Raw genomic sequence first — 15,027 nt, forward strand, 5'->3', positions numbered from 1 at the left:
AAAAAAATAATTTCACATCCTCCTTTTAGTCTCCCCTTTACTATCGTTTTGTAGACGATATTATAACTTGTGTAAAGAATGAAAACCTACAATTCCTTTTGAATAAGTTTAACAATTTTCACCCACGTATACAGTTCACCTTTGAGTTGGAAAAAGATGGTAAGATCAGTTTTTTTGACACTATGGTGATTAACCATAATGATACTATAATTTTAGATTGGCATCACAAACCAACCTGGTCTGGGAGATACATTCACTTTAATTCTAATCATCCCATAAAACATAAAAAATCTGTCGCCATAGCCTTATTCGATCGCTGCCTTAAAATTTCAAACCCTCAATTTCTTAAAAAAAATTTAAAACTTGTCGAAACAACTCTCATCTCTAATGGCTACCCTTTAAAATTCATTAATGATATCAAAAAGTATAGAGTGGATAAAATGTACAACTCGATTGATTGGAATTCAGACTCCAACAATCAAACTAATGTTAAGGACAAATTTAAAAACTCCATCTCTATACCCTACATTGAAAATCTGTCCAGCCAAATCAAAAAAATTTTGAATGACGAGGGTATTGAAATTACTTTTAGAATCTCTAATAGTACCAAACTTCCTCTGTTTTCTCATCTTAAATCTGTAACTCCTAATTTAGATAAAATTAATTGTGTATACAAAATACCATGTCGAGACTGTAGCAAGAGTTATATTGGACAAACGTTACAACATCTAAAAAATAGAATTTCTGGCCATCGCTCTAATATTAAATGCCATGATACTGATAGATGCGCTTTAGCAGAACACTCCTTAAGTCTTGGACACAATTTTGACTTCAACAACTCTATAACCCTAACTACAGAACCGAACTGGTATAAACGTATCATTAAGGAAATGATTCATATCTTTAAAAACAAAAGGAACTCTGTTAACAAACGTACTGATATCCAACATCTCAGCCATTTATACTCAAACATTCTCTAGCATTCAAATATTGGCGCCCTTTGCTCCGATTGGTCATCTGCCTTGAAATCTATGATATTCGAACATAGATCAATATCACACTTTATTACCATAGATTTACGGATCGATTTCCGCTAACCTTCACTTCCGTCCAAAATGCTGAACTAGCAACACCTAAGCATGAACTGGTCGTCAAATTTTGTGAGTAATCTGTCCAAATTTAGTTGATCTCTTTTTCATTTCAAATTCCACATTCTTATTAAGTACTCGAGTCGCCAAAATTTAACTCTTATAAACGTATTTTTCCTCTCTTTCGCCATCCGTAAAAAATTTTTACGATAAACCTCAAACTGTCACTCAAACATGTGTACAATTGTTTAATTTATCACTTATTTTTACAACAACAAACATTCTTATGAACGTATCTCCATGCTTTCAATTCAGAATTTTGTTTTGAAGCATTCTTTTTTTGTTAATTATTATAGAAATTTTCCTGAGGATGGTCGGCAGGGCCCGGCCGAAACGTCGATTATTATGTTTACGTTTTCCAAATAATTAAACTTCTTCTCCTGACCGGAATTTTCGACTAATTTCATCTTCAATCAACCTCCTGGTCACGAACTTCTTTCACAAATATTTCTATTTAAGTTCTAGGGATACAAAAATTAGAAGAGAGAATTAGAAGAGAGAAGGACGGCGAAAACAATGTCAGAAAAAAAGAGAAAAAGAAAAGAAAAAAATAAAGCAGAAGAAAGCAAAGAAAGCAGCAACATAGAAACGTGGGAAGCAGGAAGTGGAGAAGACTAGATGACGAGTCGCCATCAAGAGCGAGTCTCTTCTGTCCGGAAAAGATGCTGATAAAGATCGCGTTTAAAAACAGCAAGCGTTGGGACAGACCTGAGTTCGGTAGGTAGAGAGTACCAGTGTCAAGCGCCTCTGACCGTCAGGGAGTGACGATAAGCCTCAGAACGCGGAAGGGGCAGAACAAGTTCACCTGGATTTCGCAACGTGGAGGTGAAAGCTGCAGGTGCACGAATCGAGAATAATGCGGTTGCCCCGTGCGTAAGATATTAAACACCGCAATCAAGAGGAGGTACAATCGTCGGTCGCTAATTGTAAGCCAGCCTAAAGGTGAGGATTGAAACGTCTCGTGCAACGTCATCAACAAAGCGGACACAATTGTTCGGAAGGTGCTGCAACTTGAGGTTAAGGCTGGATGAAAGATCGAGGAAGACCAGGCAGCAATAGTCGAACAAAGGAAAGACCACGCAGCAATAGTCGAACAAAAGAAAGACCAGAGCGACAACGAGGCGCCTGCGCAACGAGCGAGAGAGTAGGCGGCGCGAAGAAGAAAGCTGACGCAGAGTGGTGTGCACTCGATTTGAAATCAGATTGATTTGGGCAGTCCAAGAAAGCTTGCTGTCAAGAATAAGCCCAAGATCACGTACAGAGTGAGAGTAAGGTAGCGAAAACCCATCAAGAAGGACTGGAGAGAGTGCGGCAGATACAGGGCAAGGCCTTGTCAGAAGATTGCCACTGCCGAGGACCAGAGCATGGAACTTCGACACATGAAGTTGAAGCAAGGCGCGTCGCGACCAACCTAGCACTGCTTTCACATCTTCATTCATGCAAGCAACGGCATACGCGAATTGATCCGCGGTGCACTGTCAATAGATCTGAAGATCGTCAGCATAAATCAGATGAGAGCAGTTTTTCAAGACAGATGAAATGTCGTGAATGAAAAGAGAAAACAAGAGTGGCCCCAGGACAGAACCCTGGGGCACACCCAAATCCAGAGGAGCCCATGAGGACAATGGTTGATCCGTCATCGAGACTGCTTGCAGTCTGCCCTGCAAGTAGGAAGAGATCCAGCGGAGTGCATGATGAGAGAACCCGATTTTGCAGAACTGGTCAAAAAGGACAGAATGCGGAATGGTGGCAAAGGGTTTACTGTAGTCGAAGAGGACTAGTAGAGTAAGCCTGCGACTGTCCATGCCAAGTCAAACGTCCTCAGTGAAGCGAAGCAAAGCTGTCTGGGTGCTGAAGCCACAATGAAAGCCGGATTGACGGTGGTCGAGCAAGTCGTTCTGTACCAAGAAGGAGGAAATTTGTGCCAAGACTATGCGTTCAGACACCTTGGAAAGGAAGCAAAGATTGGTAATGGGCCACACCTGTTCAAGAGTGGTGGGGAGCTTCACCTTACCTAAGGGGGTGACGCGCGCGCACTTCCAAACCACGGGAAACACCCCAGAGTTCAAGGAGCGATTAAGTAGCTCAAGTATGAGTGGCAAAACAACAGGTAGAGAGAGAGTTTTAGATCGGTGATGGATAAGTCATCAACCCCACGAGACTTGGAGCTAAAATGACTAAGAGCGCATAAGAAATCATCTAGTGAGATGTCACGGAAGTGAAATAGCTTGTCGTTGAGTTCAGCCTCAGGCAGATCGGCGAAAAAAGCCGTGACCTCTGCAGAGGACGTAGGGCGCTGTGACACAGCACTGAAATGGCGATTACCGAAGTTACCGCAACTGTTCAAACGCGAGGCTGCAATTCCAAGTTGTTTAAGCTCCCTCCAAAGGTCGCGGAAATGGTGGATGGTAGACAACCACCCAGAGTAATACTCGGCGCGCGCGGTGGAAATGCACCTGTACAAGTCATCGCGAGCCTCTCGGTAGCACTGCTGCGCGCCCTCCGTTCTACGACCGACGCCTATAAGCACGGTAGAGATTGTCCCTGGCCCGCAAAAGAAAATGGAGCTCAGGGTTAACCCAAGGGTGTGTTTTGGATTTGAGTTTGCGCGTGACATAGGGGGCGTGAGCATCAAGGGCGCGTGTGATGTTGCCCTGGAGACAAGAAACGAGGTCATCAACAGAGACTGAAGTGCCAAAAGAAGTCCCAAAGGAAGTCCAATCGCAACGAGCAAGGAAATCGGAGAAAGCATCCTGCGAGAGATTACGATGGGTGCGTGATTTGAGGCTTTTGCGGAGGGTCAGAGGAGCAGTCAGTTCGACAAGATTTCTACAAGTCCTGATTGAAAAAAAAATATAATTCAATCTACAGAAAAAAAATATTGAAATTCAGAAGAAAAAATTTGCTCTTAAATTGAATCAAAATAAATTAATGCTAGCTTTGAAAACCCCGCTCGCTAAAGCTCGCTCGGGGTCGGATGTCTAGTGTAGGTGGTATTTGTGATCGTGCTCTCGCTGCGCTCGCTTACTCATGTCAGTGTTTTGCCATATGATCAAGATTCGCGGCAGCGAATCATCGCCAAGTACCGCAGGCCGGCGAGCACTAGCCGAGAATCTTTACCCGAACCAACTAAAGCCCGAAATCAGGGTGTCATATTTCCGGAACGTGTAAATGATTTCCAACGAAACTTACAGAACCTGAAGATCTTGTCCATCTGACCTTGCACTATACATTTGATTGAAACCTGTTCAGCAGTTATAAAGTTAATATCAGTCAAAGTCGATGTAAAATGAAAAATTTTCTTCTTCTTCTCCGCCCCTAGGCTTGGAACCTCAGTGAGTGACGAGCGACTACACGGATTGAGTTCAAATTTAAACGAGAAGTCACTGCCATTGAAATGTCACCTCCTATTGATTTGGAAGTAAATCCGAACATGCACTCGAACGACAAAAATTGTTGAAATCTTGAGGCATGAACGCTGCTTGGAACCTCACTATGTATCGAACTGGTATGCATATATTGAACTTTGAATTTGAAACAATAGTGAAAGACATTAAAATCTTGAAGCCTATTGATTTTGATGTGAATCAGAACACGTAATCAAATGTTATTACCGTCTTTCAGAAGACTTATTAAGAGTGAACCATCGTGGCCGTCATCTTTGTAGTCGACGGCCGAGTTGACTGGTGATCAACGTAGGAACTTCCGCGGTCAGGAGCGTACACATATGCAAAATCATATACCTATGGTGCCTTCGCGGTCCCAAATTTCTAAAATTTTCTTTGACGAGAACATGTGCAGAACATTAATTCTTCGGTATCAAAGATTGATTCAGTTGTAATGATGTATAGTTTTTTTTTTGCTTTTATTTTTGTATTGTGTTCCGGAACAGAAAACTACTTCATTTCCAATCAACGTATGTGACAGCTTGTTCAATTGAAAAGAATGAGTCTATAACAAACTTGTGATGATTGATGGTAATAATTGCCTACACTGAGATGAATCATTGTTTGACACAATAACGCAGCCTTACACTGGTCATTAAAAATAGTAGGATTACCAAATAGATTCATGAATAGTTGTAAATAGAACAGAAGTATGCATTTATGTTAATATCGAAGTATACAGGATAATTACTTGTACATTTTCTCATTCCACTTACTATTAGTTGCAAAAATTTGCAAAAGATGTTTTCAAAAATAGTTCAACACAAATAGTGTATATAGTTAGAAAGGTCCTTAGAATGCTTATCTGAAAAAGATGTGAAGATTGGCTACAAAAAAAAATTAGAAAATTCTTCGCTAAGATCTGTACAGTGACTCCATATCATCTTCGTTGCATTTCCAGACTGCTGAGTATCACCTTTAGGGTTGTAATATTTCCACATTACACCATTTTCGAGCTGTTACCGTACACATACCAGACTCCCTCAAAGTTGTCTTGCAGTATTCGCTTCGTAGAATGTTGTACATTTTCAACTCAGTGCTTTCTTGAAGCCCTTGCTGAATTCATTCTGTATCTCTCGATCTTCCAGGCTATGTTCAGTCATCGAGCGAATAAGCTGCAGATCTCAACGATGTTCAATATAAATCTGGCACAACAGTCTTTTGAAGATCAAGTTACTTCGTCTAGAAAATTGAAAATCTTGACTACGCTTCCGAGGAAGCACGGCTGTTATGCGCTAGTGTAATATTACGTGGCGCATAATATTTTTTAGTGAAAACATATAAAGTATGCAAATAAGTAGTATAACAAGGAGAGTTCTGAATAGAAACACCTTCTTTACCGACCAAGCCGACCAATGCGCCTATACGTGCATCCCAGACGCAAACCCTTGAAAGTTACTCCCCACTCTCGTAAGATAAAACGTGCTCTGCCGACCGTTCGTCGGTAAGAAAATCTCCCAAATGACCATGATCGAAGGTAAAAAATCCTTCAAATGACCATGATTGTCGGTGAAAAATCCTCCAACTGACCCTGATCGTCGGTAAAAAATGCCTGAAATTGCCGTGGTGTTAGCCCTTGTGGGATAAGTTGTGTTCTTTGTCGGTGAAGAAGATCATGCTCATAGAGCGGGATCGATAACTGCATTACCGAGCGCACTCCGTAAATCCTCAGGCGTTCGAGTGGACCCCGTGGATCCTCGGACGTTCGACCGGGAATCCTGGCGTGTGTCAGGTTTTGCGAGCTTCCAGAAGGTTCGAGAAGATTCTCACGGCCTTGAATGAATCTAGACTGACAAACAATTCGTCCGACGTGTTTTGACTCGACGGTGAGCGGCATGCGGTCAAAGGATTTCGGTGCGACGTTGAATTTTGGACAAACAATTCTCGGAATCGTCCGACGTGTTTCGACTTGACGGGGAGCGGCATGCGGTCAAAGGATTTCGGTGCGACGTTGAATTTTGGACAAACAATTCTCGGAATCGTCCGACGTGTTTCGACTTGACGGTGAGCGGCATGCGGTCAAAGGATTTCGGTGCGACGTTGAATTCTGAAAGACCCGCTCTGGCCTTGAACGAATTTTAAACAAACAATTCTCGGAATCGTCCGACGAGTTTCGACTTGACGGCGAGCGGCCTGCCGACAACGGATTGCGGTGCGACGTCGAATTCTGAAAGGTTCTAAAATTTTTATGCGGCTGCTTCGACCCTGAACGAACGTAGGCTGACAAACAATGTCAGAAAGAGCTTCTTCGAGAAGGACTTTGGAACAACAAGGTGAATTGAAGAAACGACTAGAACTGCTCATCAAGAATATTGTAGAAGTAAAACATCTGCTGAAAATCAGATCTGACCTCAATCAACTCACAAGAGATTTTGAGCACATACCACTCGACAGTAACGATCATAGACTTTTCAAAATTGAACGAAGTCGCTCGCCTGGAGACACTTCTGCCCTTGAAAAAGCTTTCGGACCTCGAAGTATACTTCTAATATCGAGTCAGTGGCGTTCGTCGGGTTAAAACGAAATTTGGTGGTAAAATCGTTCTGGACTTGGAGGACTCTTTCACGATTTTTCTATCGAACCGACCGACCAAGGCCCTCCAAGAAGATGAAGATTTGTCCCAGGAGTTGACGACAGCCAGTAAGGAGATACGTTTACATCTACGCTGCATTACCTGCATTACCGAGCGCACTCCGTAAATCCTCAGGCGTTCGAGTGGACCCCGTGGATCCTCGGACGTTCGACCGGGAATCCTGGCGTGTGTCAGGTTTTGCGAGCTTCCAGAAGGTTCGAGAAGATTCTCACGGCCTTGAATGAATCTAGACTGACAAACAATTCGTCCGACGTGTTTTGACTCGACGGTGAGCGGCATGCGGTCAAAGGATTTCGGTGCGACGTTGAATTTTGGACAAACAATTCTCGGAATCGTCCGACGTGTTTCGACTTGACGGTGAGCGGCATGCGGTCAAAGGATTTCGGTGCGACGTTGAATTTTGGACAAACAATTCTCGGAATCGTCCGACGTGTTTCGACTTGACGGTGAGCAGCATGCCGTCAAAGGATTTCGGTGCGACGTTGAATTCTGAAAGACCCGCTCTGGCCTTGAACGAATTTTAAACAAACAATTCTCGGAATCGTCCGACGAGTTTCGACTTGACGGCGAGCGGCCTGCCGACAACGGATTGCGGTGCGACGTCGAATTCTGAAAGGTTCTAAAATTTTTATGCGGCTGCTTCGACCCTGAACGAACGTAGGCTGACAAACAATGTCAGAAAGAGCTTCTTCGAGAAGGACTTTGGAACAACAAGGTGAATTGAAGAAACGACTAGAACTGCTCATCAATAATATTGTAGAAGTAAAACATCTGCTGAAAATCAGATCTGACCTCAATCAACTCACAAGAGATTTTGAGCACATACCACTCGACAGTAACGATCATAGACTTTTCAAAATTGAACGAAGTCGCTCGCCTGGAGACACTTCTGCCCTTGAAAAAGCTTTCGGACCTCGAAGTATACTTCTAATATCGAGTCAGTGGCGTTCGTCGGGTTAAAACGAAATTTGGTGATAAAATCGTTCTGGACTTGGAGGACTCTTTCACGATTTTTCTATCGAACCGACCGACCAAGGCCCTCCAAGAAGATGAAGATTTGTCCCAGGAGTTGACGACAGCCAGTAAGGAGATACGTTTACATCTACGCTATCTTGGCGGACCGTACGGTCAACTTGAATTCGTATACGTTTAATCTGAGTATCACATTCAAATATACAGTGTCCTGCGGATGTCTTACGTTCAATGAACAAAAGAAAAAAAAAAAAAAGATTCAAATTATGAATATTTTTTCATTTATCGCCTAACCATCTTGTATACCTTCAGTCCTACGTACGTTTTGTACCTTGTGATTGCATCTAGAATTAAGTCTTAAAATCTGAGAAAATGCTACTTTGAACACCACTAAGCAACGATGGAGGGTTTCGAGCTGCGTTTGCGTCTTGTAACTGTAATGTGGACTCTACTATGAATTTTGGACCAGTTCAGACAAGACCAGAGTGCAAGGTCGACCGATAGCTGCGGTAGTATACATTCAGAACCAAGGATCTGCGGTGTTGGGTTATTATCGCTCTAGGAATGCAAAACATAACTCGGTTTGAGTACAGCTCGGTTAAGGATGGAGAGCAAGGTTGAATCATGCATAAGCTTTGCATTGAAAAAAAATTCTCTCTTAACAGCTAAGGTGAAGGTGAAGGTGTAAAATTATTTCATGAATATTTTGTAAAAACAGTTTTATTGAGTACAATTTTTAGGATACAGTTGGCAATTTCTTTACAACAATAGTACAATAATTCTATTCAACAGTATCATGACGAGGATGATATATTCGCCAGGAATGCGGGACCGCTCTTGTAGACGCTTCTGCGCAGTAACACAAATCGTACACCCTCGCCATCCGAACAGTACGATGATTATGTAGCCAATTTTGAAGTATCAAAACGTTCTGTGCTGCACAGATTGCGTTGGGTATTGTATAAACGTCGCATCTTAGAGACACAGCTGAAGTTTTTTGCAAGGTTTGAAGCGACGGACAGTCAAAGTCCGGCATATCGATGATTCGAACTTTCGGGACAATTTTGAGCAACCGATCTCGTTTTTCTTCTCCTTTTACGTACACGGTTTCAGCTTTGCACAGCCTGTCTTCAATGGTCCATTCAACTTCCTCAAACGGTATGGTTCCACAGCTCCAACGTAAACCGTGAAAATCACGTTCTCACCAAGAATTTTGGTTTTTGTATTTGACGTCCAGAGAACCCCATTCGTGAGGTGGCTTGAAGAATTTCGTCGGACGATTTCGAGAATTGTTTGTCTAAAATTAGTTCAAGACCAGAGCGGGTCTTTTAGAATTCAACGTCGCGTCGCACCGAAATCCGCTTTTTATTTCAGACTATTCAATAGTACGACGTTCAATATTGAATAGAAAAATATCACCGAAAAAAAATATATGTATTTGTCACTTAGCGCCAAACCATCCTGTCCACCTTAAACTCAACAAATTTTTGGGAACAGCAATTCGGACTTTGTATTTTATACCATTCGAGAGTACGACGTTCAATATTGAATAAAAAATATCAAAAAAAAAAAAAAATATATGTATTTATCACTCAGCGCTAAACCATCCAATCCACCTTAAACTCAACAAATTGTTAGTAACAGCAACTCGAATCAACTTTTACGATCTAAGAAAGTGCTATTTTGCACACCGATGAGCAAAGACGAAGGTTTTCTAAGCTACGTTTTGAACCTCGTAACTGTAACGTGAACTGTACGATGAGATTTCAGCGGACTCAGTCAAGGATACAGTGCAAGATTGATCAACATCTGAGTTAGCGTACGTTTAAAGCCGCAGGTCTTACGGAGTTGGGTTACTATCGCTCTTGGAAAGCAAAACATAATGACTTTGGTGTACAGATTAGTCCAGAATGAGATGCAAGGTTGAGGCGCAGTTGAGATTTCGTTTGACAAGTTTTTATTAATTTTATAAAAAAAGGTATTAAATATATAGATGTATATTCGGTTTCTCAACAAAATTTTGCGAAAAGTTTCAACGATTGAAGAAAAGACGAGAATTATCACAACAATCGGACTCTTGAAAGCGCTCGCGTAAAAATTCAAACGTCTTTAGAGAACGGATGGAGGTACGCGGTCGACGAAAATAATACTTGGAATCGTCGAGTTTCGACTTGACGTTAAGCGACCCGCGGTCAATGGATTTCGGTGCAACGTCAAATTCTGGAAGTTTCTGAAATTCGGAATTAAAAACGGTTGGTATTGATGATAAAAAAATATTTTATTTGAAAAAAGTTGAGCTAGTGAGTACGAGAGAGGATCAAAATACGATGTCGTCAAGAATCTGTTCTGTACGACGTTGAATTCTGGAAGTTTCTGAAATAAACTCTTAACTAACAGGATAGAGATTCTGAATTAAAAACGGATCGTGAAACAATGACTACAAGATCTGATATTTATTTAATGAAATTAAGAATCGGTTTCGTGGAGTCAGATATCCTCTGATTTGTCGTAACTTAAACGTATCAAAATAATAACGAAGACAAAAAAAGGTCTGTACATTGCGAACTACAGCATAAAGTCGTGAAACAATGACTAAATGATCTGGTACTTGTTTGTTCAATGAAATTAAGAATCTGTTTCGTGGAGCCAGATATTCCCTTGATTCGTCGTAACTTAAACGTATCAAAATAATAACGAAGACAGAAAAGGTCTGTACATTGCGAACTACAGCATAAAGTCGTAAAACAATGACTAAATGATCCGGTACTTATTTATTTAATGAAATTAAGAATCTGTTTCGTAGAGCCAGGTATCCCCTGATTCGTCGTAACTTAAACGTATCAAAATAATAACGAAGACAAAAAAGGTCTGTACATTGCGAACTACAGCATAAAGTCGTGAAACAATGACTAAATGATCTGGTTCTTATTTATTTAATGAAATTAAGAATCTGTTTCGTGGAGCCAGGTATCCCCTGATTCGTCGTAACTTAAACGTATCAAAATAATAACGAAGACAAAAAAGTTCTGTACATTGCGAACTACAGCATAAAGGCGTGAAACAATGACTAAATGATCTGGTACTTATTCATTTAATGAAATTAAGAATCTGTTTCGTGGAGCCAGATATCCCCTGGTTTGTCGTAACTTGAACGTATTAAAATAATAACGAAGACAAAAAAGGTTTGTACATTGCGAACTACAGCATCAAGTCATGAAACTACGACTATGAGATCATGCAGTTGTTCCTCCTGGAGCCATGTCTCGATATGACGATGTATATATATACGACGTATGTTCGGTAGATCAGGTTCCGGAAACATCACATCGTGTGGCGCCGGCTCCGGACTTAGCGGCAAGTTGAATACATTGGGAACCATGATCTGAGAAAAAAAAAAAAATTGAATTTAAAAGATGAGTATGTTGAAACAAAACGTTCACCAAAAAAAGGGTATATTCAGAAAATTTGAAGATGTTTTAGTAGTCGAAAAAATGTTAAGGTGAGAAACGAATTCGAAGGCTATTAAGCTGAGTTTGGAGATTTATGAGTAGTTGAGAATGTTTTTAAAATCACTTGAAGTTTCCTAAGTAGTTTGAAATATATCTAATTTTTCGAACAAAAGAAGTGAAGGAGTGTGATAAATTGAAAAAATTTACGTCAGGTAACAATTGGTATAAGGACTTACCGTTTCTTTTCTGGCAAAGTATATATTCGAAGACACAAGACACTTCACACCACTTGAGTTTGACTGCCAATGAGCTGGTCCAGGACTTGCAGTCTTATATAATGAACCCTTGTGTTTATGTTTAGCAAACGTAAAAATGTGATATCGTAGGGTGGTCCCTATGTTCACCGAATGTCGTTATCTCGATTCATGTAATTGGTCTGGTGCGTACCGCTCCACGCACACGGACAGCCTCGCGCGTTGGACAAATCATCATCATCAACAGCAGAAATTGTAAAATGGATAAAAGTCGGAAGTCAAAATATTCGGCTTCTTAACAAAATTTTCCGTAATGGTCGTACTTGGTTATATGATAGATGTTTGACTTACTTTCAGATCAGAACTCACATACGATCCTGGTGATATTCCATAATCTGTCAGGTTACGATTCGCATTTTCTGATTAAAGCATGGGAACCCAAATTGACGGTCAAATTACTTACCAAACAAAACTATGCTATTCATTATTGCGTTTTAAAGCAATGCTTAGAGTTAGGTTTAAAATTAGTAAAAATTCATCGAGTTCTCAAGTTCAGACAAACAGTGTGGCTTAGAAAAATACATAGATTCAAATACAGATTTGAGAAAAAATCAAACATTGAATTCGAGAAAAATTTTTATAAATCAATGAACAACGCTGTTTTTTGGTGAGACAATGGAGAACGTTCGGAAATATAGAGATGTTAGATTGATCACGAAATGGGGTGGAAGGTACGGTGCTAGAGCTACTATAGCCAAAACAAATTTCCACAGCTGTACAATCTTCAATGAAAATATGATAACAGTTGAAATGCGTAAAAACGAGAGTAAAACTCAACAAACCAATGTATGTAGGTTTCACCATTTTAGATCTTTCAAAATCCTTTATTCACAATTTCCATTATAATTACATTGAAGCGAAATTTGTACATCAGGCAAAATTAATGTATACCGACACGGATAGTTTAATATACCACTTCACCGCCCCCGATATTTACGAATTTTGATCTATAGACATAGGAAACTTCATACCATCATACCGTAGCACTGGGCTGAAATGCGAGTACGAGCTGGTCGCGTTAAGATTGTTGTTGTCGGTTGGGAACAGAGCTGCGGTGACCGACCAAAGAAAGCAGTAAGAGTCGTTGTTTGTCATGTTTACCACAGCCTTCTTATCACTGATATGCTTAGGTAACGGGGTGTACGTGAACACACCTCGTCTTACTAGTACATACTTGTTAATATTCACAATCAAATTGATTATTTCGATCAACGGTCAACCAGAGTCTTTTTCTTGGAAATTTACCACTTTGGACAATAATTCTGGTATTTTGAGTTCCAAATCGAAGCCACTTTTGAATTTCTGTCGGTGAAGATTTCTTAGATAAAATCTTGAGCGCCGTCTCCATGATTTTTATTAATTTTCAAACACTTTTCAGAATCCTTGTTTGTTTCTTCTTCTTTCAATCGCACATACTTGACAAAGCTATAGTTGCAAGACTTGCTTCAGAAGAACTGCTCTACGCTGGCACGGTCCCTTTTGTGAGCAAGCAGCAACAGCCTGACTCACACATTGTCGAAAATTCGCGGACAACCGTATGCAATATTCTTTGATAGAAATTTCTAGGTATTTCACGAACGAAAGTGCAGCTCGTAAAATGGTGAGACAGTTCTTGAAGAAGAATTTTCACACGTCTCACGGACGATAGAACTGTGGTAGTGAGCTATTCACTAGAAACTCGAGTGGGTAGTGTTCTCTAAGAGCGTTAAAGGGGATGGTTTACTTTGCCTGTGGTGTTGAGTTCAAGTGGCCTAAACATAGGAAGATGCTCATCGAAAAGTGGTGCCGAGAAAAAATCAGTTGCTCTCAATCCAGCGAGGAGTGCAGGTGGATGACAAAAAAAATCAGTGCAGTTGAAAAGTTCTTTAGTTTCATCATACAACTTGTAGATTATACTTTTATGGTTGAAACAATTGTCTAACTTGTCTGTGTGTGTGTTTTCCATTTTTTTATCAGCAGAACCAACTGGAAAAGACAAAAACCTGAAGTCATCATCATCATCGAAATGGCAGAACAATTGGATGAAAGTAAGATTGATTATTTTTTGAAAAAAATATATATATATGCGCATATCAGATCACATGGCTCAGAAAGTTATTTTTTCAGCTTGCATGGCTGGTTTATTCAACAACACCGATCCAGCAAATTTTGATATCATCCGGATTGCTGGATCGGTGGTTCCGCTACGGATCCGCTGGGCGGATTGTGAACGCGACATCCAAAATCGGTTCTATACCACCACTGTCTGCCGTAGGGTCTTGTACTCGAGGGGGCCACAGGGTGTGTATTGCGTAAACTGCGCGCGGGAGGAGGGTCTCGATGAGAGAGCATCGTTTTCGAAACACGAAAGAATAACGTTCTCTCGCATCGAGAGTTTACCATCCTGCGTGCGATGTCGTCGTGTCCAAGGAGAATTGCAAACGCATCGATGTGGCCTCTGCAGACATCTTCTGGAATTGTACTGTCAGAAGGAAAAGATGGTTTAGTACCCAGAAGATGTCTTACGCAACTCGCCCACATGAGAGCATGTAAATATGCAATTTGTAAATTTTCAGAATTCTAGGTTTCTCAAATTTATTAGAAAGTACATCAAATATGTGTTTTCTTTGTTTCAGATCTACTTAAGACTCAAGCAACGGCAGACAGTGGTGGTCTATTACCCAGACGATGTCTTACGTAATTCGCGTCCATGAGAGCATGTAATTTTACAATTTGTAAATTTTCAGAATTCTAGGTTTCTGAAATTTTTTCTAGAAAGCACATTAAATATGTCTTTTGTTTGTTTCAGATCTCTTTGATGATCAACCAACGACAAACAGTTCAATAGTGGTAGTAGTAGTGGTGTATCATACAGTAATACACGAATAATGTCACAGTAGTGCGATAAACAGGGTTTTTGAAAAAAAATTTCACAATGGAACGCGTGTCGCTGCGAGATGCTTCAACGTTGAGAGTTTAGAAAATTCTGAGTGAAAAAGTTAAAGTCGTTGATTTGATGGATTTCGGTTGACCATCGTGGTAGAAATTGAACAAAATGTCGGATACTAATTCAAACTGTGCGCATCATGCTATATTACGTCCAAAGGCGCTGTACAGATAGCCGAC

This window comes from Neodiprion pinetum, chromosome 1, assembly GCF_021155775.2.
Source record: "Neodiprion pinetum isolate iyNeoPine1 chromosome 1, iyNeoPine1.2, whole genome shotgun sequence".
Taxonomy (NCBI): Eukaryota; Metazoa; Arthropoda; class Insecta; order Hymenoptera; family Diprionidae; genus Neodiprion; species Neodiprion pinetum.